This window comes from Thamnophis sirtalis, unplaced genomic scaffold, assembly GCF_051295495.1.
Source record: "Thamnophis sirtalis isolate CommonGarterSnake01/CBP01778 unplaced genomic scaffold, rThaSir2_p1.2 scaffold_6, whole genome shotgun sequence".
Classification (NCBI taxonomy): domain Eukaryota; kingdom Metazoa; phylum Chordata; class Lepidosauria; order Squamata; family Natricidae; genus Thamnophis; species Thamnophis sirtalis.
In genome coordinates this window covers 54467296-54493708 of record NW_028261386.1, presented here as the reverse complement: position 1 = coordinate 54493708, position 26413 = coordinate 54467296, and the positions used below count along the sequence as shown (strand labels likewise).

Below are 26413 nucleotides of genomic sequence, written 5' to 3'. Positions count from 1 at the left end.
GGAAAGAGGTCCTGAAAGAGCTTGAGTTTTATCCCCCCCCCCCGAACTTCCTGTTCCTGTGTAAGAAATATATTCTGATTGGTTGTCAGGCTCCCATGCTTGGTTGAATCTGCTGAGTGATGCAATCTCCCCAGGTACCATTTGAAGAGGGAAATTTATTCTTGAAATACAAATCCTGTGTGTTTCTCAGGTTTATCTCTATAAAATTAATACTTCTTCATAGAACTGAAATCCATATCCCCTGTTCTAGTCCTAGGGTCAGCCAAGGAAACGCACAGGCATGTTGACTGATACATCAATTTCACATCTGATTGCCAGAATTAGCTTGAACAGCTGATTTTCAGTAAGGAAGAAAAAAAGGATGTTAACGAACATACATACTTGTGGTTGTACTGTTAAGGACACCTGGAGGAAATTCTGTTGCAGGCATAGACTGACACTGGCAGACCAAGAGTGGGTTCATACATCACACTAAGCCATAATTTTGATTTGCTTTAGTGCAGGGGGTACACAAACCTGGCAACTTTAAGACTTGTGGACTTCAACTGGCTGGAGAATTCTGGGAGTTGAAGTCCACAAGTCTTAAAGTTGCCACGTTTGGGCACCCCTGCTTTAGTGTGTTGTATGGATCCAGCTGTTGTGATTTGTAAACCATGGCTTAGTGGGAGGTGTAAAAGCTTAAATCAGGTCTACCTAAATCGGAGGGCTCTAAAGATTACTGACTATTCCTCTGCTGTTCAAATTAGAATGAAAGCTATTGTCCCAGCTGCTGGGATGAGGAACAGGCAACCAAGGATAGGAAGATAAAAACTCTTTGTTTTTCAACATGAGGTATGGATCGCATTTTATGGATTGAAAGATGGAATATTAAACCACCTATTTGATTTCAGCAGAAGAGTTCCTCTGATTTTTTTTAAAAATGCCCTCACAACTGTTGTACTATATCTGAAAATTTGCCAAATAACGTTGATGAACAAAGGCACCGGAACCACATAGATTTCCCCCAAAAAACATTTCCTCTTTTTCAGCTGCAGAGTTTTCAACCATACCCAGTTTCCTGTTTTCCATTTCGTTCCCAGGAGTTCCTGGAATCAGCTTTTAAAGATTAATGAAATCCCATAATAACCGAGGGGCTTGCAAATTCTCCCTCCCACACCCATTTCTTCATTTGCATCATGTGAGCAAACAATAAAAGACTGCCTTGTTCCTTGACGTGAGTCACTGGTATGACATCAGCGATGGATCTGCCCCAGTTTGTTTAATAAGCAACCAAACTGGAAGTGTTTCTGTTTCCCTCTATGGTCCTATTTACCTATTTGATCTACCTATTATTTGCCTTTGTTCTTCTCACTTGCGTAAGAGGTCAGTATTTATCTTAGGGTGTATTTTTAAAAATCTGCTCGCTTTGAAGGATGGTTTTACTTGTTGAAAACTCTCTTCCCCTCCCTACTCTTTTCCCCTGGACACTCTACAACACATCCTCATCACAACCCTACTGTGAAACGGCCTGGCTTTCTTGATGACAGAAACGGCAGCGTGCCCTCGATTTGTTCCCATCTGTTACACACTGACATTTCAGCACCAACATCAACAGCAGCCAACGTTTTGTTGCCTCAGCTAAAAATAGCAGCCCTCTCCTTCCAACAATCCACCACAAATGATTACTTATTAATAAGATGGAAAAGATACCTAATCTGGGGCAGTAACTAGGCGGGAGAGAACCTGAAGAAAATACCTAGAACTATTCTGATAAGCTTTAAGATAATATCCTTCAGGGGAATAAAAGATATAACTAACTGTAGGTCAGAGAAGTCCCCCAGTTCTTACTCAACTTGATGAAAGATTTGATTTAAAATTACTTCAGAGTGGAAAAGAATTTCAGAGGAATTCTCACTGGTGGAATGGGAGTTCTGGTATTTATTTCGTTATCAAGTGAAGAAGAAATGTTTGGACTGACTTTTCTTTTGCTGTACAATCAGGTCTTCAGGCTTCCTGGCTTCACACTCTTTAATTCACTCCAAGTTTTCTTCCCACTCAGCCTTCTCAAAGCTCTATTTCCCGTTAAAAGGGAGCCCTGCTCTTGGAAAAATTTAGAGATTTTTTCCTTTCCCTGGAAATGGGCAGAGGTGGGATTCACTTGCCTTCCCTACCGTTTCGCAAATGTGAGCGTGTATGCGCAGTGCTCACGCATTACGTCAGGGCGGGTGGGCAGAGCCTCCCGCAGCTGCCGTTACCGGTTCGCACGAACTGGAGAGAACCAACTGAATACCACCTCGGGAAATGGGGATTACTCAATTTCTCTGCCCAAAAGCAAGATGGAAATTCTCAGAAGGCTAGTGGTGCCCAATTCAAATCACACTTCAACATTAACAAGTATCAAGACATATGGGTTGTATTAGCAAATTATGATAACCCATGGTTAATTTAAGTTTGCTTTATGACATTAATGTAAATTATTCATTGATGTCCTTTTTCACGTGGCATACTGAGCCATAAATGAATGGGCCAAGATAAAAAAAAATACTTAAATATGGCTGCTGTGCAATACATCATATACAAACTCATCTCTCTCCCTCCCTCCCTCCCTCCCTCCCTCCCTCCCTCCCTCTCTCTCTCTCTCTCTCTCTCATTTGTTTACGGATTTTATTAAACTACAATAGCAGTAGCAATAGCAATAGCAATAGCAGTAGACTTATATACCGCTTCATAGGCCTTTCAGGCCTCTCTAAGCGGTTTACAGAGAGTCAGCATATTGCCCCCAACAATCTGGGTCCTCATTTTACCCACCTCGGAAGGATGGAAGGCTGAGTCAACCCTGAGCCGGTGAGATTTGAACCGCTGACCTGCTGATCTAGCAGTAGCCTGCAGGGCTGCATTTAACCACTGCGCCACCTTGGCTCTTGGACAGATTGGACAGATTGGACAGATTAACACAATACCCTAGGTCAGGGGTGTCAAACTCGCGTCGTCCCAATGGCGTCACATGATGTATCGCTACTTCCCCCCCCTGGCTAAACCAAGTATGGATGTGGCCAGCGCTTGATGCATTTGGCCCGCAGGGTGTGGGTTTGACAGCCCTGCCCTAGGACATAAACATTAGTGAGTTCACATAGCAGGTTAAACCAAAGCTACCAAGCATATTGTACAAACCCATTCCTGTCGAACCAATTCCACTTCTTACAAATGACTTATAAAGAAACAATTCAGTGAGGTTTGCAATTCACGCTGTCATAAATTGTTATTAGGAATTATTATTGTGGGGATGGGTAAGCTAAATGTGTCATATGAATCCAATGCAAGTGTAATATGTAAACTGTGGTTTATGCCGGCTTAGTGCGAGGTGAAGTTACAGGCAACTGTAACCTATTCAAAAAACATGATTTAATGCAAAGGATGACACACTGAGTTGCCTGAACCCAGGTTTGTGCAGTGTATGTTATACAAACTAAAAAGATATTCAAGCTAAAAATCAAGAAAATTGCATTGCAACTTAGCTTAATGTTTGAACCACAGCAAAGCATCAGCCCAACCACTTGCACAACTAGAAGTTCATTTGGATCCCAATGATTTGGATAGTTTGGATCAGATACATGATCACATGTGATGAAAAATGCAAATGGGACATTCTTACAAGCAAGCAAGAAAACTAAGACGGACTTTCAGCTCCTCTCCCGGATTCTAAATGAAAAATGGGGAAATCTAAATTAATCTTTTAATATTAAACTATGGTGATTAGCAACAAGAGGAGGAAATCAATCGATCTCACCACAATGGAACTTTCATCTGTCCTTGGCCCCATTTGTATTGTGGATCCGAAGGCCAGCAGTGTTCATTGTCTGTGAGATGGGATCATGAGCATCTGGAGGCAAACATCCTTTTCCCTAGTTTTCAGGAATTCTGCCCAGATTACTATGGCAGGAATTCCCTCCCCCAATCTGCTTCCCTTGCCCCATTTTCCTTCCATACAAAGCAATTTTAGGTAGCCAGTCTTACATGGTTATTTTATTCTCAATGGCATTGAAAGGCACAGCTATGAAATGCAAAGAGGTAAGAATTCCTTGATTTTGGCATTGAAATCATAAGCTTTTCATATATTCGTCCAACCACTTTATATTCAAAACCAATACATCAGAATTGGAGAGCAGGAACAAAAAATCAGACTTCTCCTTTCAAACAATGGACACTGAGCTCTTCAAAGGCAACAGAGGTGAATTTTCTCATAGGTTGGTAATTCTTATTCCCAGAAAGCCATTAGGGCTGAAATGAAAACACCGTATTGCTCCAATGGCAAATAGCCAGATTTACCCATCATGCAAAGCCATAATTTTCTTAGCTATGGTTTCTTTAAAAAAACCTAATTGAATGTGTTCCTACATTATATCAAACTATAAATGAACAATCTATTGTATGGTTTAGGCAATGCAGCACTTTTCAAACTTGGCAACGTTAAGATGTGTAGTCTTCAACTCCCAGAATTCCCCAGTCAGCATCGTGAACCCAGTCATCTCTTATGTATATATACATCCTACTGGTAAGAAATAACACAACTATTACTATTAATAATTGAATAAATGATAAATAAGTAATTATGTATGCTGCCACACTCCCAACTATTCAACTTGCCTATTTACTTGGAAAACAGAAAGCATATTTATTAACTGAACTTCATACGAGCAAGAAGACATAGGATGATATATACTCTACACAAAATATACCATCAGAAAAAAAACTACAGAAAGCTGATTAACAACCAACTTTAAAAGTCATTTATTTATTTATATCTAGAACATTCATTTGCCACAAATTTCATATCCAACTACTGTACTCTCTAAGGGTACCATATCTGGTGACCATCCAGATTTTTTAGTTCAGATATGGAATCTCAAGTTAAAAGGCATAGAAGGAAGAGACAGTAAAATAAGTAATAGGCCTGTTTCACATATTCTGAGATTTCCTTTCAGTTAGAACTCTATCTAAGGTCTTCGAGACACCCCTCATCGGTCTTTTTAAAAATACAACCAGGGAAGAAGAGTATCTTTTAATTATTGTTCTCTTCTGCAGTCCCATCGTTTAGAAACTTAGAAAGGAAGCTGTTCCTCTAGTGCAGTTAAAGGGAAGGGAAAAAAACACTTGCCTCCCTAATTGCAGGAAAACATTATGCTTTTAAAGGGTTAAGAACAGGTCCAATTATAAAAGATGGCAATCCTGTACCTTAAGTTGATTTGCAACTGCTGATGTAAGGGATTGATCAGTTGCAATGAACCATTAACTTTGTAAGGAGAACGTGGAGCTTTGCATTCAGACTCTGTGCCTGTTTCCAATAAGACGGTTCAAGCCAGAATTATTTTGGCCTTAAGAGTTTCAAGCTAACACAGAGCAGACCTGAGCTGGAAAGGGTTGGACTGAAATCCATGCCACATTTTTAATTTAGTGGCTGACCGTAAGCCAATCTATCTCTAATTCACCCAATTATTGGAAAGATAAATAAAGTACTTCAATGCTTTTAGAAGAAAGGGTGCTATTATATATAAAGCTGTCATCAACTTGGAGAATTCCCATAAAAGGATTGTACAGAAAGGACAGGGAGACACTTTCAGAACAGTTCATCATGTTCTAAATCAGCCTTTCTCAACTAGTACCCTCCAGCCCACATATGTTTCAAATATTTGGGGAAGATGCCAGGTTGGCAAAACTTATCTTAAATCAACAAACTCTTGACCTAAATTGTGTTGTTCCTTGCTGAGTTTTCTCACTACACAGAACTTCAAAGCCACAAGCCACATGCTCGATTAGAGTACTTTGCAAACCAAGTACATATGGTTAGTTCCATGGCTCATGCAAAGCCAGAAAATTGGGATTGAGAGAAAGCATGGGCAAACCTGCCAGGCAAATACAGCTGCTTAATTTTCTGGAACTTGCAAAAATGCAAAGGTAGGTAGGTAGGCGGATAGATGGATAATTGATAACAGATTTATAGCTAGGTGTATGTAATATCTCCCCCCCTGGCACCCAAAATACTGACACCAAATAATCCAAAATTAAAAGGCATTGCAACTTAGAACCAAGTGTAAGATTGGCCCAATAACTCAAAGGCATCACAACTGCTGGCTTGAGCTATGGAGCCTGACAAAGACTAACTGAAACCCTCAAAAGTATTTGGTGGAAGGGGACAGAAACCCAGAGAGAGATAAATCAAAGAGCTACTTGAGAGGAACTCTATGACCCACGTCTGGAAGGATTGAACAGGGAAAAAGCAACGGCTTCTCTTGCATTGTGTCAGCTTTGCCATGACGTTTGTTGGATTTTCCTGCCTCCTTCCCCTAGAGAGATTTCGTAAGAGACAACTACTTGTCCCGGGGAAACAGAGCAGTGGGAGTGTGGAGAGAAAAGCCGCCACTCTTTTTGGGAAAGGCCAGAAGGACCACACCCATTCTCACTTGAAGGCCTGGTTGAATTCAGTTCAGCAAAGCTTTAGTGGCATCGTCTGCTGTGCAAGAACAACAAGGAAAAGGGGGAGGGGGGAATTTTAAGCTTGTTATCAGAGTTTCTTGGTTCTCTCTCCTGTAGCTTTCTGAGTCTGTGGCAGAACAAAGCCATCCTGAGACCAGTCATCTTAACCTAGAACTACGTAGGTGTGACCTACGCGTAGTATACAAAACTATCTGCTACAATGCCCTACCTGTCAATGAATGACTACTTTAGCTTCAACCGCAATAATACACAAGCACACAATAGATACAAACTGAAGGTAAGCCGCACCAAACTCAATTGCAGAAAATAAAACTTCAGCAACAGAGTGGTCAATGCATGGAATGCTCTACCTGACTCCACTGTTACATCCTCAAACCCCCATAACTTTTAACTTTAAACTGTCTAGTGTTGACTTCACCCCATTCCTAAGAGATCAGTAGGGGCGTGTAAAAGTGCACCAGCGTGCCTAAAATCCCTATCCTGATGTCTCCATGTATTTATACCCATTTCCTGTATTCTTATTCATGTTTATTCTTATTCCTGTTATCTTATACATGAGTGACAAGGTAAATAAAGTAAAAATAAAAATCTCTTGTGATGGAAGACGGGAAGCAGCAAAGAGAAGGATTTCTGGCTGAGGAATTTGGAAGTTGAAGTCCATAAGTCTTAAAATTGCCAACTTTAGAGACCCTTGTGCTAAATCTATGCAGGGTAGTGAGGCATAGATCTGTGTCAGGTGATACAGCTGTAGCAACCCCAATGCAATAGGGGCTGGTCAATAGCACAGGGTGTGTCATTCCAGCCACAAGCTTATTAATAGGTCAACATTCCAATCTGGTGTAACAGAACCAGAACTGGCTTTGAATACTCAGCAAGGGAAAATTATAATCCCCCAAAGCAAGGGGCTGGGATGCCATAAAAAATAGAAGATTTTCTTGATTGGAACAGGGTTGGAAGGGAACTTGGAGGTCTTCTAGTCCAACCCCCTGCTCAAAGAAAAACCCTTATATCAGGGATGTCAAACTCGCAGCATGACATTGTCGTCATGTGACATATCATGACTTTTTTCCCCTTTGCTAAACAAGGGATGGCCATGGCCAGTACGTGACACATCCGGCCCACGGGATACCCCTACCCTATACCATTTCAGACAAATGGTTGACCAATCTCCTCCTAAAGAGATTAATTTTCCTGAATAGTTTTCCTGGAACTTTCCCCAAAATGATACTAGAGTTACACCAACATGTTTCGGAGTAGGCTCGAGTGTACCTCGAGTTGTTTTCCTTCCATATTGTTCCACTAGACTTTAGCTTGGCTGAGTGGTCACTTCAAGAGGAACCAGGATATGCCTAAATGCATGTCAAAAATCAGAAATCTGGATCCAGAACAAGAACAAAAAGAACAGAGGATTTGTTTCTTGCTTGGAATCTGAAAGAGAACAAATGGTAAACCATGCATGGTTTCAGGTGGTATCTATATTGTCTGAAGTAAATCCCATTCATTTTGATGGAAATTAATTTTTATGTCAGCATACCAAGGATTGCAGTCTCTGTCTCATTAGCAATGACTGATGATTGATAAAAACATTCACAGTTCAAGCTATGCATCAAATAAAGCTGGTCTTCTTTGAGTTAAATTTGATTCTTGGGTACTATGTGGACAAATCCCTGAGTTTTCTTGGCAGTTGTATGAATGTGATTGGCAACTGCTTTCTTCAGAGATGCTTTTTCAACTCACTGGCCTCTAGATTAGCACCTTGGATTTCCAGGTGGTCTCCTATCTAGTCCTAACCAGGTCCAGATATTGTCCAAGTAGCCAACCACATTACCTAGAAGGACACTGTGCAGACCCAGTCTATATGGTCAGATCAGGGTGCCATCAGAGCCCACACAGAGAGATAATTCAGATAGTTGATCAGTTTCCTGTATGTTCATACTTAGATGAGAACCTGCCTGTGTCTGCTGCCCCCCCCCGCCCCCGCCCTCTCTATCTATCAAACAAGGGTGCTTGGTTTATTCAGAAGTTTTCAGAGGCTTATAGGAACTAAATAATAAGCAGAATTGAGGCAAAGCCAATCGCAGAACTAGAGACCTCTCAAACTAGCCGTTTCATCTGTGATTTTTCCCCCTGCAGGATATAAATCTTCTGAGTTACGATAAACAGATTTTGGTTTGGGAGTGGTCTGCGAAAAGTGGACTTTTTCTTGGGGACAACAGTGGTCCGTTTCGCTCTTGAACTGGTGCAATCGGCCGGAGAAGCTGGGAAACCAGCCGGACTATCCGAACTGGTGAGGCTGGCCCTGGACGCTTGCCTCTGAGCAAATGCAAAGTGCACTCTCCTTGACGCAAATCTCTACCCACGTCTTTCCGCCAAGAAAGGCGATTCTTTTGCAGCACAGTTGGCCCTTAGACAAAGCAAAGACGTCCGGCGCTTGCTTCCCGAGTCTCCTCCCCTCCCCAGCAGATTCCCATTCCATAAAAAGGGGGCCGCGCAGTTCCAAACTTGCGAAGTAGGACTGACTCTTCAGGTACCTTGAAAAGAATTAATTGATCTAGCCAGCCAAGGTGTCGCAAGCGAGCCGCAGGGGGGGAAAGCCTTGCTTCTGTAAACCCGCTCTTCTAAACCACGCCTGCAGTAGCAGCAGGCCAATCAGCGTCAGCAATATTTGCATATCCCAATTGCATGAGAGAAATATCTATCTATCTAATGCACATTAATAATAAAAGAGTCCCGAGTACGACCATGCATCATAAAATTATAGCTAATTAACAGAATATTTTTCAAATTTTAACACCCTCTACTTTTCCGTCAACATATCTCACCGTATCTTGAAAAGTGTATAGTTTAAGAGCTTTATATAGTATCAACAACGATCTTACTTCTTGCCCGGATGATCCTCAGTGGTCTGGGGTGCAGGCTTCAAACCTGTAGCTGTCTAGCGACAGAGTGGTTCAATTCCACCTTTCGGGCGGTAGAAAACTTCAATTGAATTTAAGCAACTAGGAGTGAACAAAGGAGATTGATTCATCTCCTGCTTCCCTGACTCTCACATTAGAAGTTCAGAGTCAATTTTTCCTTTTTTTTAGAGCACAATAAACTCTGGCAACAATAGTCCAAAACCCGATATACTTCGCCTGGAAGCTGGTCTTGCAGGTTCAACTATCAGTATTCATTCTTCACACACAGACAACAGCTTCTTTCATGAATCATGACCAGTAACGGAAAAACATTTCCTGGTTTTCCACCCCTCCTCTTTGGAATTGCAATGGCTCCCCTAATAAAAAACTGTCCAGTTGGAAATCTCATAACACTAAATTTGGAAAGCACAAATAATACAGTATGAATTGTATAACACTATTCATGGAAGGGAAGGGGAGGAAGGAAGGAAGTATATGGGGGAAGCAAAAAAAGTTTATGCTGAGATCTCAATTGCATTGCGGTAGTCAACATCTTGATTTATTTAATGCCTTATTGTAGACACCAGGAAAGAAAGACAACTATCCCAGCTCTTGATCCTGGAATTTGCTCCAGCCTCCCAGGATGGTATCTTAGGGGGAAACTAAGTCTGTGATAACTCTAGACATTATGCTTGGACTTTATATCACTGAACTAGCAGGCAGCTTCCAAATTTGAACCAGTGATACAGATTATGTGACTATCTGGCAGTCATATAGTCCCAATGAATGGCTGGCCAAGGCTAAGGCTGGCGTCAGACTCTACCACTCTGAAGATGGAGAGCTTATCTTCCTAGGACATGTAACCTAAGCTGCAGATTGACAAAGATTAAACTTCAAATCTGAGTTCTTGGTCAGTGCTGTCAGTTGGTATGTTAGAGCTATACAGTAACTGGTGTGCCTGATCCAATATGCACCTTTCTCTAAGTTACGGCAGCTATGCATCGCTGTGTCTCATCTCATGTTTTCATTATTACCTGAAGCCAGAGGTGGCATTCAGCAGGTTCTGACCAGTTCTGGTGAACCAGTAGCAGAAATTTTGAGAACCAGTAAATACTACCTCTGACTGGCCCCACCCCCATTTATTCTCTGCTTCCTGAGTCCCAGCTGATTGGGAGGAAATGGGGATTTTGCAGTATCCTTTCTCTGCCACGCCCTTGAAGCCACTCCCACCAAGTCATGCCACGCCGAAGAACTGGTGATAATAATAATAATAATAATAAAAAGAATCCTACCACTGCCTGAAGCCGTACTTGGTTTGCATTGTACAAACTCAGCTATGGGCAGTTTATGCAATAAACTATGTTAGCCAACCATGAATCTTAGTGATACTACATTTTCAGATGCCATGAAGAAACAATGAATAAACGTTCACTTAGTGTGTCTGTTCATTGGATTTTGGAGCCAACGTTCAAAATAAATGAGCCTCGTATGTGATCATCATCATCACTGAAGGTGTCTCTGGTTTCCATACAAAACTGCCTAAAACTGCCTTGTTTCAAATGTTGCATTTAAAACTAAGCCAAGTCTTTCCATGCCACTTAATTTGCCAAACCTCTGGTGCCCTCATATCACACAGAAGCTTTTTGTATCCTTGTTTGACATTTGTTTGAATTGTCCTACAATAGACTTGTGAATACCAGATGGCCATTTATAATTTTTACAATTCCATCTGTTTCAGCAAATCAGCATGTCTGGGGTTGTAGCCCATAATGAACTTTAAGAGTCCAAAGCACTGTGGCAGCCCTTCAGCCCCGAACAATGTGAGGTTTGGCGATGGGGATCCATTGTCTTCAGAGGTAGCTCGGGAGAGAAGCCCTTTGTTCAGCAAGTTGGCAACTGGGAACAGCTAATCTTGATGTCAGTTTCATAAATGAGCATAATAAGTCCCTTTGAATGTGCGGTTAGAAAATGAGCATGCTGTTTCTGTCTGGTGTTTTTATTCCAGAAACAATTTGGGATTAAATCTAAACAATCAAACTCTTAAAGCTGGTTCAGCTCCTCCCACCCTGTAAACAACAGAAAAATAGTGTTGTGTGCTTTGCAACATGCTAAGATTAGAATGGGGCAACAGGGCAGCCCATCCGCCTGTTCCCTGTCCTCTGCACTGCCTTTCTGTTTTTCTGTAGAAAAAGCCTCACTTAAAAAGTTAAAACTTGCTTGACGTGAGTGCAAATCCTGAGGACAATATCAACGTATGTAGATCATCCATGTGTTTTATCCATTGCCTTCTTCCTAGATGTCTGACCCATAGCTCTCTGCTTTGTTTTGATCATTGTCCCTACAAATGCTGATCTTAGTCAACCCTATGATCGGCTAGATATGGCCATTGCCCTAACCTTGGGGGAAAAGAAATGATCAACATGTATTAGGAGAGCATTGAAGTTACTCATAATAATGATTGCTCATAGAGGTTTCTAACAACCAAACCCTTCCCTATGTCTTAAAATCCTCTCTGAAAAAAAATGTGATATACAGAAAGTGATCTCAAAGTCTGTGTATAAAATCCTCAGAGAAAGGATTGTATACTTTCATGGATTTTTGTTATGAATTTTTAATGTTTTAAGCTGCCCGGAGTAGGGTGCGCTTATAAATTTGTTCAATAAATGATTTCTTTTGTAGAAATTCCTCCTTAAGCCCTAATGTAATCAGTCAGGGGTTTAGCTTTTTTGGTTATGTGAACTTAGCTTCACATAATAAATAATAGTTTCTGGCTTGCCTGCCAAGTAAAAATCCAGCTAATTGCACGTTATTCAGCAAACCATTATTTAAAATAATGATTTAGCACTAAACGTGAATCCTCTTACAATGGCAAATGTTAGTTCATTTGTTTCCTTTTTCTTTGCAAGATCCTGACTTCTAAAATGCTAAAAAATTAACTGGCGATCTCAAAATTTTAAACTCTTTGCTTCATTTGGGCCCATAATTAATCTACTTTATTTCTGATTGAGGGGCTCATCACACAGTATGTAGCAATATGGATCCTATCCAGTGGTGCGATTCAGCCAGTTCGCACAACTTCAAGAGAACTGGTTGTTAGGTTTCTAAGCAGTTTGGTGAACTAGTTGTTGGAAGAAATCATTAGAGCAGAGAACTGGTTGTTAAATTATTTGAATCCCACCACTGATGCTATCCACTAAGGCTACTATGGAACATCTTTGGTGCAGAGTTGATGGTGCCTTAGAATGAGGTTGGAAGATTGTCTTCTTGCCTATGCTTCAAAATGGTATGGATTTGCTGATTCTTTTTTGCTACAGTGATTTGATGTGTATGGAAAAATCAACAGTATAAGTTGTTCTTATCAGGAAAATATGAAAAATTAGAATGAAATGTCTTCTTATATTGCTAAAATGTTTTGTTTATATGCATGTCTTTTAAAAAAAAATAGCTATTCCAAACCCTGCTAATCCCATACTGAGAGAAACCATTTTTTGTTCCTAAGAACAGAACTCCAAAGCACCATTATTAATGCTCCTAAAATATTTTTTGTGAAGGAAAAATGAAAAATTATCACCGAGTATAGATTTTCTGCATCTGATGATAGATTGGACCTCATCTCCCATCATTGCCAATCAGCCAATTGGCTACACTCAGTATGAATTCTGGAAGTTGAAATTTGTAGCACTGGATGGTATCAAATTTGGGAGGACCAATTTAGTGTGAATGTGTTAAATCAGGGGTGTCAAATTCACAGCCTGTGGGCCGGATGCATCATGCACTGGCCACGCCCACAAAGTTCTTATTGTTGTATTCCTCAGAGCAAATTATTGTAGCTGTATAAATGTAAATTCATAATAAAGGAATTATTTGAGAGAGGATGTTGGTGCAAGAAATCAGATCCTGAATGCCACGAGTGACGTTGGGAGGGTGTCAAAATTTGTTATTTTGTTTAGTTCTTTCTTCATTCAGTGATTAGTTGCATATATCTGTCTTCAGCTAGATGGCAATACCAGCTTACCAATAGCAAACCATCAAGAAACAATAGAAGTTTTAAAAATGTTGCTGTGAGCATTAACAGTGCAACTAAATTTTAGATTAAACTATTTCCTATATAAATCACGAACATGGCTTTTGAACTAACTATATCTCTATTTTAACTTAAAATTCTTCCAGTCTACACGAACTGGAGGTTAATAATGTAGAAAGTAATTTTCTTAAATGAAATGAGTCAGTAAAACTCATAACATTATGTTTAAAATTGTTTAAATGCAATTATTAGACAATTTAAATACTCAGCAAAATAAATGGCTATTTTTGATTGAAACAGACAAAAATAGAAAAAAGGAGATCCCATTGTTATCCAAATGAAGGAACGATGTGGTTTGTGTTTCTGCTTAAGTTGTTGTATGGATGACAACATTTTCTATATTGAGTAAGGGATGAGTATATTCTGAATCAGGGAACATGAGTTTATGGGGGAGTATAACAGTGCCATTGAACTGGGCACATGATGTGTTTTTTGTATGTACTATAGACAACAGTTGCTTTGGTGGTGCCATCTGCAAGGCCTGAAGGGCAAAGTTCACAGCATCTATTCAGATTGGGAAAACATGCCCATGCGTCTGGGCTGAAGGAATAATAGAGACTCTAAGTGAAATCTTTTCTCTGTGCTGAGCTCATCTTATCTGTTACAGCAAGGACTGTTATGTGGGTGAAACAGAGAGACAAAGAGACTTTTTGTCATCCTTTGATCTTATGGTAGCCTTTATTAACCCATCAGAAAACTTGGTCATCACAGTATACCAGCTCAGGCAGAAATGAGTGAGCTACTCATAATATATTCAGTTCTATTGGAGTTCAATTTTGCCACATGCTCTTCATTGGAATAAATAAGAACATTGAACAAACTAAAATGAAAGCCGGCTAGGGCCTTTGGGAAACATTCCTTTAGGATTGTGATTCTCCATTTAAGTTTTATTGGCCCTGACAATGAGCCACCATCTCTTCATTAGGGCCAAAAGCCTATTATGAGAAAAAGATGGGTTACTCTTTAAAATGGTAGAATGGTAAAATGGTAAAAGGGGAGACAGGATAGCAGTGTTCCAATAGTTGAGAGGCTGTCACAGAGAGGAGGGGGTCAACTTATTTTCCAAAGCACCTGAAGGCCAGACAAGGAATAATGGATGGAAACTGATCAAGCAGAGATTCAACCTAGAAATAAGGAGGCACTTTCTGACAGGGAGAGCAATTAACCAATGGAACAACTTGCCTTCAGAGGTTGTGGGAGCTTCATCACTGGAGGTTTTCAAGAAGAGGTTGGACAGAGGTGGGTTCCTACCAGTTTGGACTGGTTCAGTTGAACAGGTAGTAATTCGGCCTGCCACACCCCAACCAGTTCTCTCGGCGCCATAGGTGGTGCCATCTTGTTTTTTTGCTTCTGCGCATGTGCTGAAGCATTTTTAGTACTGTGCATGCATGCATTGTGCGCATCAAGCGCGCAACACATCCCTGACCAAACCGGCAGTAGCAGCAGCCAGAACTGCCATCTGTCAGAAAAGGTGTAGTCTCCTACTTGGGCGGGGGGTTGGACTATATGACCTACAAGGTCCCTTCCAATTCTGTTATTCTATTCTGTTTTTCTGCTATTGTTACTTGCACTGAAACTGACTGACATGGCAATTCCTATTAATGAGGCTACAGCCATCTTTGTAACCCCATAAATGTCTTGCACGATGATAAATCTGACAGGGATTTTTTTTTCATTAAAAGATTATTCTCCCCTTATGGTAGCATATCAAGAGCATTAAAACATGAATTTATGTAGAATGTACACAACCTGTCTTACCTTCAGATTATGAATAAATAGAAAAAAATAAATTCACCATAAACTTCATTAAAGTTTTCCTTTCCTCCTTCACCAGTCTTATGGTACTCCAATTATGTGGCTATGGATTTATTCCAAGTATTTATGTCACTTTTTATAGCAAGTCCCTCCCAAAGCAACATAGCAGATAAAACAAAGATAAGATATATTGGGCAAGTCAGGCAGATGAACAGTAAAACATAAAATCAATATATGATAAACATGTTGCTACAGCACACAGCCATTGATTTTACAAGAAAATGTACACTGAAAAGTCCAAGGAAATTTAGGTGAAAGTTTTTTCTTAAAGTCTTAACTATTTTTACGGGCAGGCAAGAAAACAGGACTTCTAAGCAGATCTTAGATTAGGGCACAGGCACAAAATGGATATCTGAGGCCATCCATGGAGACTGCCATTGTTCACACATTGCCCGCAATATCTCTCCCAGGGGTTTGTGTGTGTCTGTGTTTGTCTTTGTGTGTATTGGAGAAATGAGAGGAAAAGTTTTCCAAAGACATTTATTTGAAACCTAAAAAAATAAAGAGAAACCTGGAGTTATAAATGAACATATGACTAGAGGCACTCCATGATTGAGTTCCATATTGATAAACAAACACATAAATTAGAAGTGCAACCATACATATGTATATATTGATACATATGTATGGTTGAGCTTCTAAATTATGTGTTTGTTTATCAATACGGCCCTCAATCATGAAGTGCACCCACGTTGCTTAAAACCTACAAAACTGCATCAGTTGCTCATCAATCTCAAATTCTTATCTACTTCAAGGGTGAGGGAAATCTGCCATTTGACTTCCAGTAGAGGGCTCCAGCGCCCCAGCAAAGGGGCTGAAGCTGGCAATGTTTGGTGGGGGAAAGTGTGGCTATTTTCCAAAGCTGCTAATTAACTGAGGAAAGGAAAGTCACCCCATCCCACTCAAAACCATTAACTTGATCTCATTCTGATGGTAGCCTTTAAAAAAAAAAAAAGTAGGGGATATGATGGCTGTCCCTTCTGTGTATCACAGGAGAAGGTCCACAGGCAGGCTAAGTTTCATTCAACTACCGGTTCTGAATGTTGTTTTTCTTCTCTTCTCATTTCTAAGAAGCACTTAGCCAGATGGTCTGTTTTTCTTTTTCTTTCTTTCTTTTCTTTTACTTTTTTTTAATGTATTGTGCGTTGGTTGGATATGTGTTTAAGAGGAGCTGCCAATTTCATAAAAAGGAAGAAAGAGCAAGAGAAAGCACCATTTGGTGTCTATCCTTGGTTTCTGGCCAGAGAGCTAAGACACTGTTCTAAGAAAGGAAGAATCTTAGAAGTAAAATAATTCAATTCTGGAGAAACTTTTGTAAGAAAATGCAAACTGTTGGATTCATGGAGACCTCCCCATATGTGGGATCAGCAATAGAGACAGGATGTTACTAAGTGCTGCACATAGTATAATATGCAATATGTCTTTGCTCTGCTTCTTCCCACAAAACCCAAGCATTCTGAATGCCATCATAAGGCAAAAGATATCCCATTACAAAGGCTTTCTTTCCCTCAGCCAAACCAATGCAACTGATCTGAGCTGCTAAAAATACAGACAACCACCAGATGATGACAATGAGTGACAGATAATTTCTGAACTTCTTTGCAGCCATCCAGTAGTCTCCTAGATTTATGCAGCTCAAATATGGTAACCCAAAGATCACACTTGACATTAGAATAAACTCTTGGTTTAGTGGACCTTGGACAGTGGTGAGATTCAGAACTGGTTGTTAACTTTCTGAGCAGTTTGGTGAACTGTTGTTGGAAGAAATCATTAGGGCAGAGAACAGGTTGTTAAATTATTTGAATCCCACCACTGCCTTGGATGCTGTGGACAAAATTTCATTTATAAATGAGATGAATGTATAAAATCTTATTCAGATTTATAGGACATTCAGAGTTAATACACTAGCTTTTCCCATTCATTAATTAAACCGAAGATTTATACTCTTTTTCTATTAGGAAGCCCACTATGACATGTTGAAAAACCCCATCAAATGTTTCTCCAAAGGTATATGTTCTTATTCCCATTTTCTGTTGGTTTTATCCTCGTGTGCCACCTACAGAATATGAGAAACTGAGTGTATTTTCATATAGTAATGTTTTATGTTTCAGCACATAGTATAGTTTTTTAAAACTATACACACTTTTTTGGATAAGCAGTTATTTAAAGATGTAAGCACTTAAAAAAATTAGAATATTTGAGCTCAAATTCAGCTCTTATGCCTTAAGAATGAAGTTCTTTTCTAGATAAGGCATTTGGACTGGGGCACAATCCATTTTTGAAAGCAAAATATTGTTCTAAAGAACATTAGCATTTAGCAGGTTTTTTAAAAAAATAATATTATTTTGGATAAGGAAAGAGTTTAATTTCAGCTCTGAAGAGATTCTTAGAATCAAATGCTGTTTTGGATCAGCAAACCAGCCTTGTACTTCACTCCTTTAAGCTCTTCTGAAAATAAAAGTAAATAATCTTGTTGGCCCTAGCAACCGTGAGGCCCACCCAAAGCTTCTCCTGCTCATCCTGTCCCTAGACCTCATTGTACTCTCTGCCAAGTCTTGTCCAGCAGCTTCTGAGATACAGCATAGTATTTTCCACCCTCTGCAAACTCTGCCTCTGAAACCACGAGGCGTTCACCGGTGTCTCCACTGGGAAAGCAGTGTAGCACTTCCAGCCCTTACAGTATTGCAATTTCCAGAAGTTGGCAGACTCATTCCAAAGTCCTGTGCCAAAATGTTAGTTAGGAACTTCAAGCTCTGAGACACCTTCTCTGCTTTGTTTCTCCTCCAGGAGACTTATACAATGTATGTATGTATGTATGTATGTATGTATGTATGTATGTATGTATGTATGTATGTATGTATGTATGAATTTCCTGAAGTGATATGTCTCCTTTCAGACTGGTATATTCAAACCCAAGATTCAAACTATAGTGACTTCCAGTTTGATTGTAGAGTCGTTTTTCATTCTCCGGAGCCTTCAGGGAAGCCTGCGGAAGGCCCCTGAAGGCTCCAGACAGCTTATAGCAATAGCAGTTAGACTTATATACCGCTTCATAGAGCTTTCAGCCCTCTCTAAGCAGTTTACAGCGTCAGCATATTGCCCCCAACAACAATCCGGGTCCTCATTTTACCCACCTCGGAAGGATGGAAGGCTGAGTCAACCCTGAGCCGGTGAGGTTTGAACAGCCGAACTGCAGAACTGCAGTCAGCTGAAGTGGCCTGCAGTGCTGCATTTAACCACTGCGCCACCTCGGCTCATAAATTAGCCCTACGAGCAAACTGGAAGGTGGTACGAGGAGCCATATTTGCTGGCACTGCAGCATCCAGCTGGTTTTCGGCCTTCCAGTGGCCCGAGGCAGGCTGTTTTCATCCTCCCCAGGTTTCAGGAAAGCCTCCGGAGGCTGGGGAGGGTGAAAAACAGGCCCAATAGGCGAACTGGAAGTTCGTTCCTGAACTTCTGGTTGACTCATTGGGGCTGTTTTTTTGCCCTCCCCAGGTTGGAGGCTTTCCTGAAGCAAGGGAAGGGCGAGAAACAGGTCCAACAGGCCAACCGTAAGATTGGAAATGATCCATTTCCTGCTTCCAAAGGGCCTCCAGGGGGCCAGAGGAGGCCATTTTTGCCCTCCTCAGGCTTCAGAAAAGCCTCCGGAGCCTGGGGAGGGAATCGTGCGTGCATGTGGGGGGGGCATGCGCAGGTGAGTGGGTAGGATTGAATTGGTGTGGGCACGTGTGCACGTGCAATATCATGTGCAATTTTGGCACGCCGTAAGAAAAAGGTTTGCCATCACTGGTATAGATCATCTTTAGATACTGCTCTTTAGATTTAAAAAAAAAATCTGGTCAGCTTTTATTCTGTGGCTGTTTCTGGGCCCAAGTTAAGTAATCTCTTTATTATTTAAGTTTTGCATACAACAGATCTATACTACAGCTTCAATCTGCTTACTTGGTTTAATTATTTTTATATAATAGTACAGAAAAAAAAATCTTAAGTACATGTTTGAGGGATTGCAACTTCCTATTTCCATCAATATATTAATTGATTCAAACAGTAATAACTGAAAGTCAACAAGTAAGAGGGGAGGGGAATAAGAACAGTTAGATATAGAAAATGCCCATTTCAATACTGTAGCCCACTTATGTATAAATACAGTGCAGTACTGTATGATGAAGATGCAAGTGTATTGATGTTTCCCACACACAAAGAAAAATACAGGGATTTGATATAAAAATCTCTTTTTGTATTAACTATTAACTCCAGCAAACCATAACTTTTTCAATCTTCCTTTTCTTCTGGGCTTTTAGAATGTGATCCTCATTCATTCTGTAAAACCAAAGTCACATTGTGCTAGTCATTTAGTTTGATATATAAAACATATTCATAAACACCCATTCATTCTTGATCTTGATGCTTGACCCACCATAACCAACAACAGCAAGGTCACATTTCAAGATCTTTAATCATCCTTGTATGTTATATTTCTGGAATGATTTGCAATATTATCCTCATATCAGTGATTTTCCTCATACACATCTTTTTTCACTTCATCTTTCCACATTTCCTTGGGTTTCTGTAACATCATTTTTGTTCTACTTTTGTTTTTGAAGTAGCTTCCACATTTTGTTTAAACCATCTATTCAAAGCAGAAATTCTCCTAAGTGGTTACTCATTACACATTTTCATTCCTGTTCATTCTTCTTGCATCTTCAAATGGGCCAATCACTTTTCCTTATTTTTATTTTGTTCCTTATATTTTCACTGTGAATAATTTATTAACCTTTCTTTAAAATTTTAATTTATTAATGTATCTATTAGATAAATTTTATCTATTTTTTTACTTTGATCCTTCTCTTTTAATTTCTTAGAAACATCACCAAGCTATTTTCTTTTCTTTTTTTTTGCCTTTCATTTAATATATGTTCTTTACTATTAACTCATCCTACATTCTATATCTACATATCATATGGCTATCCCCAGATGACTTATAAATCCCTGAAAATAAGGCTTCCCCAGATAATAAGCCCAATCGGCCTTTTGAGTGCATGAACTAAAATAAGCCCTCCCTGAAAATATTGCAACACAGCAGCAGCCATGAGGTGAACATGCAACTCAAAAATAATAAGACCTCCCTGAAAATAAGGCCAAGCGTTTATTTCGGAGGTCAAAAGAAAATAAGTTCCTGCCTTATTTTTGGGGAAACATGGTATTAATTTCACCCACCCACCCATCATAGCTTTGGTCAATTAGGAAAAGATAAAATGGGGATTAGTTTACCAGCTTTAGTTCTACCTTCCCAAATGAAGCATTCCCTGCTAACAAGAAGGTAGAACTAGTCAATTATGTTTGTCTTGGCCAAAATCCAATTTTATTCCAAGCATGGTTGTCCTAAAACACCAGAAGGCAAAACAAGAAACAATGGATGGAAACTAAAGAAGGAGAGAAGCAACCTAGACTAAGGAGAAATGTCAGTGAGAGCAGTGAGAACAATTAACCAGTGTAACAGCTTGCCTTCTGAAGTTGTTGGTGCTTCACCACTGGAGAGTCTTAAGAATAGGCTGGATAGCCATTTGTCTGAAATGGTAAAGGGTCTCCTGCTCGAGCAGGACTAGAAGACTTCCAAGGTCCCTTCCAACTCTGCTATTCTGTTCTGTTAGGCAAGCTGTGAAATGTAATCTAAGGTGCGTCACATACTCTTAACATACTCTTTCTTGCCCAGAGTCACAAGTAGCAGATATTTGCAAAAACTATCCCAAGGCCCATCACAAGATAGTACTAGAATTGTCAAAGAGGGAGAGGTTAAAAGGTCATGTGTCCATTTTCAGGGGATGTGTACATCCATTAATGCATTTATTTGAACTATTTATGTATCCCTCTGCATTAAACTAAAACACAACAAAATAATAAAGCAACAACAAAGAAAAAATTCACTGTATAAAAGTAGAACTTATATGCACTTGCCACAATTCTCTATTCCAACAGAAATAATAATAAATCAAGAATCCTTTCTTCTTTGTTCACTCCTCATAAAAAGACTTAAAAGGAAAGAAAAATAACCAAGCTGGTTATATAGTTATATTAGGCTCCACAGCAGAAAAGGGCAGTTTGTTTTCTCCATTAAGAAAACAAATCTCTTGTTCTTAGTGAAGAACTTAATTCAGTGAACAGTGGAACAATTGACATCTGAAATAATATTAGATTTTTATGTGAGTTCAGACCTGGAAAATATTTAAATGGCATTTGAAATATGAATTTCAGGAAGATGCGTTGGTCTGTTTGGAAGATTCAGCTCATGATGAACTTTAAGATAATTGCAATAAAGCTTTCCAGAGGCTACTTCGATGTCAGGTTTCTCTTTTACCATAAACAGACGTTTGAATGATTAATGAAGAAAGTGACTGAGGTTTATGTCAGCCTTTCAAAGAACTTGTGTCAGACAAGAGCCATCCTTGGCTTTACCCCCTTAGGAGCTGCAGCTATATATAGATCTGGTTCATTTTGAACAATTTGCCCCCTGGTTAGAAATCGCTTTAGCAATAATGACCCACACTACACAAAGGGCTTAAAAATATTTCCTCCCCTGCAAGACCAAATTACTTCCACTGGTCTGAAGTTTCCCCAGACCAGAAGGGGAAAAACTAGCATTCCAAGCACAATCTTAGTATAGCCCATTTTGAATGAAGTATATTAAGCTCTCTTGATTTTTCTGAGATGATTTTGGAGAACCAGGAAATCAGCAATATGCAGGCAGTCCTCCACTTACAACAGTTCATTTAGTGACTGTTCAGTTACAACGGCACTGAACCAAGACCTTTATAGCATCCCAATGATCATGTGTTCAAAATTCAGGTGCTTGGTAACTGCTTCATATTTATGATCTTGCTGTGTCCCAAGATCATGTGATCCCTTTTTGCCACCTTCTGACAGGCAAACTCAATGGGGAAGCCAGATTCACTTAACAACCAGGCTACTAACTTATCAACTGCAGTGATTCACTTACCAACTGTGGCAAGGAAAGTCATAAAATGGGGCAAAACGTACTTAACAAATGTCTCACTTAACAACAGAAAATTTGGGCTCAGTTGTGTAAGTCGAGGACTACCTGTAGCAATAACTATATACGTGAATTAGATTATGCATTACAGATTGGCCAAGTCATGGTCACTCTTTTTGGCTGAGGAGGAGTGTATGCCTTGCCCCAAATTATTCTTGAGTCAGTGTATAAGTAGCAGGTAATAAAGGAACATGCAGCTAAGGACCTTATATATTCCTTTGACTGATCAATGACATCAGATTATTTATTTTTCTTCTTCTCAATCCTACAGCAAGGTGTTCTTTCTGATAAAAAAAGACTTCAGTTTGTATGGCCTTTCTTTTGTTTTCTGTAACGTGACTAATGGAATTCTCAGGGTCAGTCCTAACATACCAAAAGAACAACATAATGGGAAGTGCAGAGCTAGATATAGCAGTTCCTAATATTGCCAAAGGATAATTTCCTATCTGCACAGCTTGTTTCTTTCTGCTTTTGATTGTGGCAGAGTAAGTAAGGATTATCCATAATGAACATATCTGGGGTGTAAACCTTTTGGTTATTGAGAAGACTGTTGGCAATGATGTTTTCTTTAATTCGGTAACTTTACGCAAAGAAGCTTATGAAATAAGATTTTCTTTTCATTTGATAATGTTGTGGGTACCTGACAGTTTTATACAGCTTTTGTAGTAATAAACCATTGGCAAATTCCTTACAGATCCTTGAGCTTCCCACTAACCAATACCCTTCCATGTTCTCTGGAAAGAGTGGTTTGTCCAACCCTTTAGGCTGAGAAATGGCACAATGTGATGGACTACAGTAATGGAGCAGGATCCTGAGAAGGAGGGAACATATTCCAAAAAGAGGAGCAACACACAGTGGTGGGATTAAAAAAAAATACTACTGGTTCTGTGGGCGTGGCTTGGTGGGTGTGGCAGGGGATGGTTACTGCAAAATCTCCATTTCCTCCCGATCAGCTGGGACTCGGAAAGCAGAGAATAAATGGGGGCGGGGCCAGTCAGAGGTGGCATTTACTGGTTCTCCGAACTACTCAAAATTTCTGCTACCGATTCAGAACTGGTCAAAACCTGATGAATACCACCTCTGGCAACACACAATAACAACACAGACCAGAGCTGGATCAAAAGAAGAAGAAAACGTTTAGGATAAGCACTCCCTAGAATCTCCCAGAGTATATTCAATAGGTCAGTCTAGTACAGGTAGTCCTTGACTTATGACCCCAATTGAGCCCAAATTTCTGTGGCTAAGTGAGACATTTGTAAGTGAGTTTTGGCCCATTTTATGACCTTTCTTGCCATAGTTGTTAAGTCAATCGCTGCAGCTGTTAAATTAGTAGCAAGGTTGTTAAGCAAATCTAACTTCCCCATTGCTTTTGCTTGACAGAAGGTTGCAAAAGCTGATCACATGACCCTGGGACAGACAGTGCAACCGTCATGAATATGAGTCAGTTGCCAAATGTCTGAATTTTGACCACATGGCCATGGGGATGCTGCAATGGTTGTAAGTGTGAAAAAAGGTCATGAGTCTCTATTTTCAGTGCTGGTGTAACTTCAAACAGTCATTAAATGGACTGTTGTAAATTGAGGGCTACCTGTATAGATTGAATGTGGCAAGATTCTATATGGTTTAAGTAAATAAAGAACTGAACTTTGGATTGGATTATTACATCGTTCTTCGGCTAGGCCTGATATCTGCATTGTATGTTCTCTATCTATTAAGGTTAATTTTTAATTCCAGCAGATTAAACTGAAAGAGAGAGCTACATAGCCAACTCAGGATCTGAACCTAGGTTTCATTATTTCTATACTATGACTCTAACTATTGCATTACACTGGCACTGTGTTTATGTGCTGTTACCACATTAAGGCATAAAAGGATAATGGTTAAAATGCTAGACTAGAAATAATGAGACAGATTAAAGAAAAAAATGGCTCAGAGATTATGCTGATATACATTCAGCAGATTTAAGTATAATAAACTAATGAATTATATGATATGGAAATCACGGTAGTAAGATTTTGACTTCATCTGGGTAACCCCTTGGGCTATCTTCCAGCTTTGGAATTTTTAACAATATCTTGGAAAATTGAAGAGAAGATTAATCCTTGTGAGAAAGACAATGACAAACATATGATGAAAATAAGGATATTTCTATGTCAATAAATATTGGGATTAGTTAAATGCAATTGTTTTCTGGTGATAATGTCTTGAAAAGAGGGGCATAGAGAAAGAAGACATATTTGAATTAAGGATTTGGATAAAAAAAATTAAGCAGAACCAATCAATCATTCCTGGGTAAAATAAAGACCTAGTGTTCCTTTGAGGCAATGATTAGATAGCAGAAACTAACATACTTTGGGCTTCTAATATACATGGATATTGTTCTAAGAAAATGACCATGCTTGGCAAAGCTGAGAGAAGTAGAAGAATGGGAAGGCAATGGACAAGGTGAGAGGACAGGATCAGAAATATCACTGCAGAGCTATGGATTGTAAGATAAAGGCCATTTGTTTGTACAGACATCGAGAGAGGGCCAGAGTGGATGGCATCCAACTGTTTATTATTGGCTGTGTACATTTCTGTATACTAATTCTTAGAATCATTGAACTGGAAAGAGTAATTTAGACCATAAATTACATTATCTTGCTCAGAGCAAAATCTAATTAAAGCATGTTGTCAACAGGTAGTTGAATCTCTGCTTGTAACTATCCGCCAATCAAAACTCTAAATCTCTTTGGATCTTTGACTCCATTCTCCAAATATTCTTACTATTTTAAAATTTTCCTAACACCAGCAAAAATTGCTTTCCTAGAACTTGAGACAATTGTTCACACTTTGTGTTATGTGATGATGGAGGACATTTCTGTTTTTAGTATGACAACTATCAGATACTAAATAAATACATAAGAAGAACCATTTCAATTATTCCTGGATGAAATAAAGATGGAGCTCTCCCTTCAGGCAATAATTAGATGTAAGAAACTAACATAGATATTTTACCCCATTCTATTTTTTAAAGACAAGGGACATGGTGGCTCAGTGGGTAAGATGCTGAGCTTGTCGATCAGAAAGTTGGCAGTTCAGCGCTTCGAATCCCTAGTGCTGCATAATGGAGTGAGCTCCTGTTACTTGTCCCAGCTTCTGCCAATCTAGCAGTTTGAAAGCACTTAAAAATGCATGTAGAAAAACAGGGACTACCTTTGGTGGGAAGGTAAAAGCATTCCATGTGCCTTTGGCACAGGGGTGGGTTTCAAAATTTTTAGAACCTATTCTGTAGGTGTGGCCTGTTTTGTGGGAGTGGCTCAGTGGTCATGTGACTGGGTGGCTGTGGCTTGGTGTGTGTGTGACCGGGTGGGCATAGCCAACTTGGAAAATGTGGTGAAACTCACTTAACAATGCTCTTGCTTAGCAACCCAAATTTTGGGTTCAATTGTGGTCATAAGTTCTCTTTCTTTTTCTTTCTTTCTTTCTTTCTTTCTTTCTTTCTTTCTTTCTCTCTCTCACTCTTTCCTTCCTTCCTTTTGTTTCTCTCTGCCTCTTTATTTCTTCTCTCTCTCCCACTTCCTTTTTCTTTCTTTTTTCTTTCTCTTTCTATCTTTGTCTCTCTCTTTTTTCTTTCTCTCTCCCTCTCCCTCCATTCCTTCCTTCCTTCCTTCCTTCCTTCCTTCCTTCCTTCCTTTCTTGTGTGTATCTCTTCCTTTCCTGTGTGTATCTCTCTTCCTTCCTTCCTTCCTTCCTTCCTTCCTTCCTTCCTTCCTTCCTTCCTTCCTTCCTTCCTTCCTTCCTTCCTTCCTTCCTTCCTTCCTTCCTTCCTTCCTTCCTTCCTGAACAGGTTCCAAAAGGTACACTAAATTTCATGAACCGGTTCTGGTGTACCAATGTGAACCGGGAGAAACCCACCTCTGCTTTGGCATTTAGTCATGCTGGCCACATGACCACAGAGACGTCTTCGGACAGTGCTGGCTCTTCGGCTTAGAAACAAAGATGAGCACGGCCCCTGAGCCGGAAATGACTAGCACGCATGTGCGGAGGAACCTTTACCTTTTTATTTTTTAAAGACTAAACATACCTACTTATTTCAACTTCTGCTGATAGTCTTTA

General features: G+C 39.8%; 1 non-coding gene across 1 annotated transcript; it reads left to right on the top strand.

Moving 5' to 3' along the window:
- Positions 1-9355: 9355 nt before the first annotated feature.
- Positions 9356-9442, top strand: TRNASTOP-UCA (transfer RNA opal suppressor (anticodon UCA)). The gene has a single exon. It is a non-coding gene; the product is annotated as a tRNA-Sec (tRNA).
- The last annotated feature ends 16971 nt before the right edge of the window (positions 9443-26413 follow it).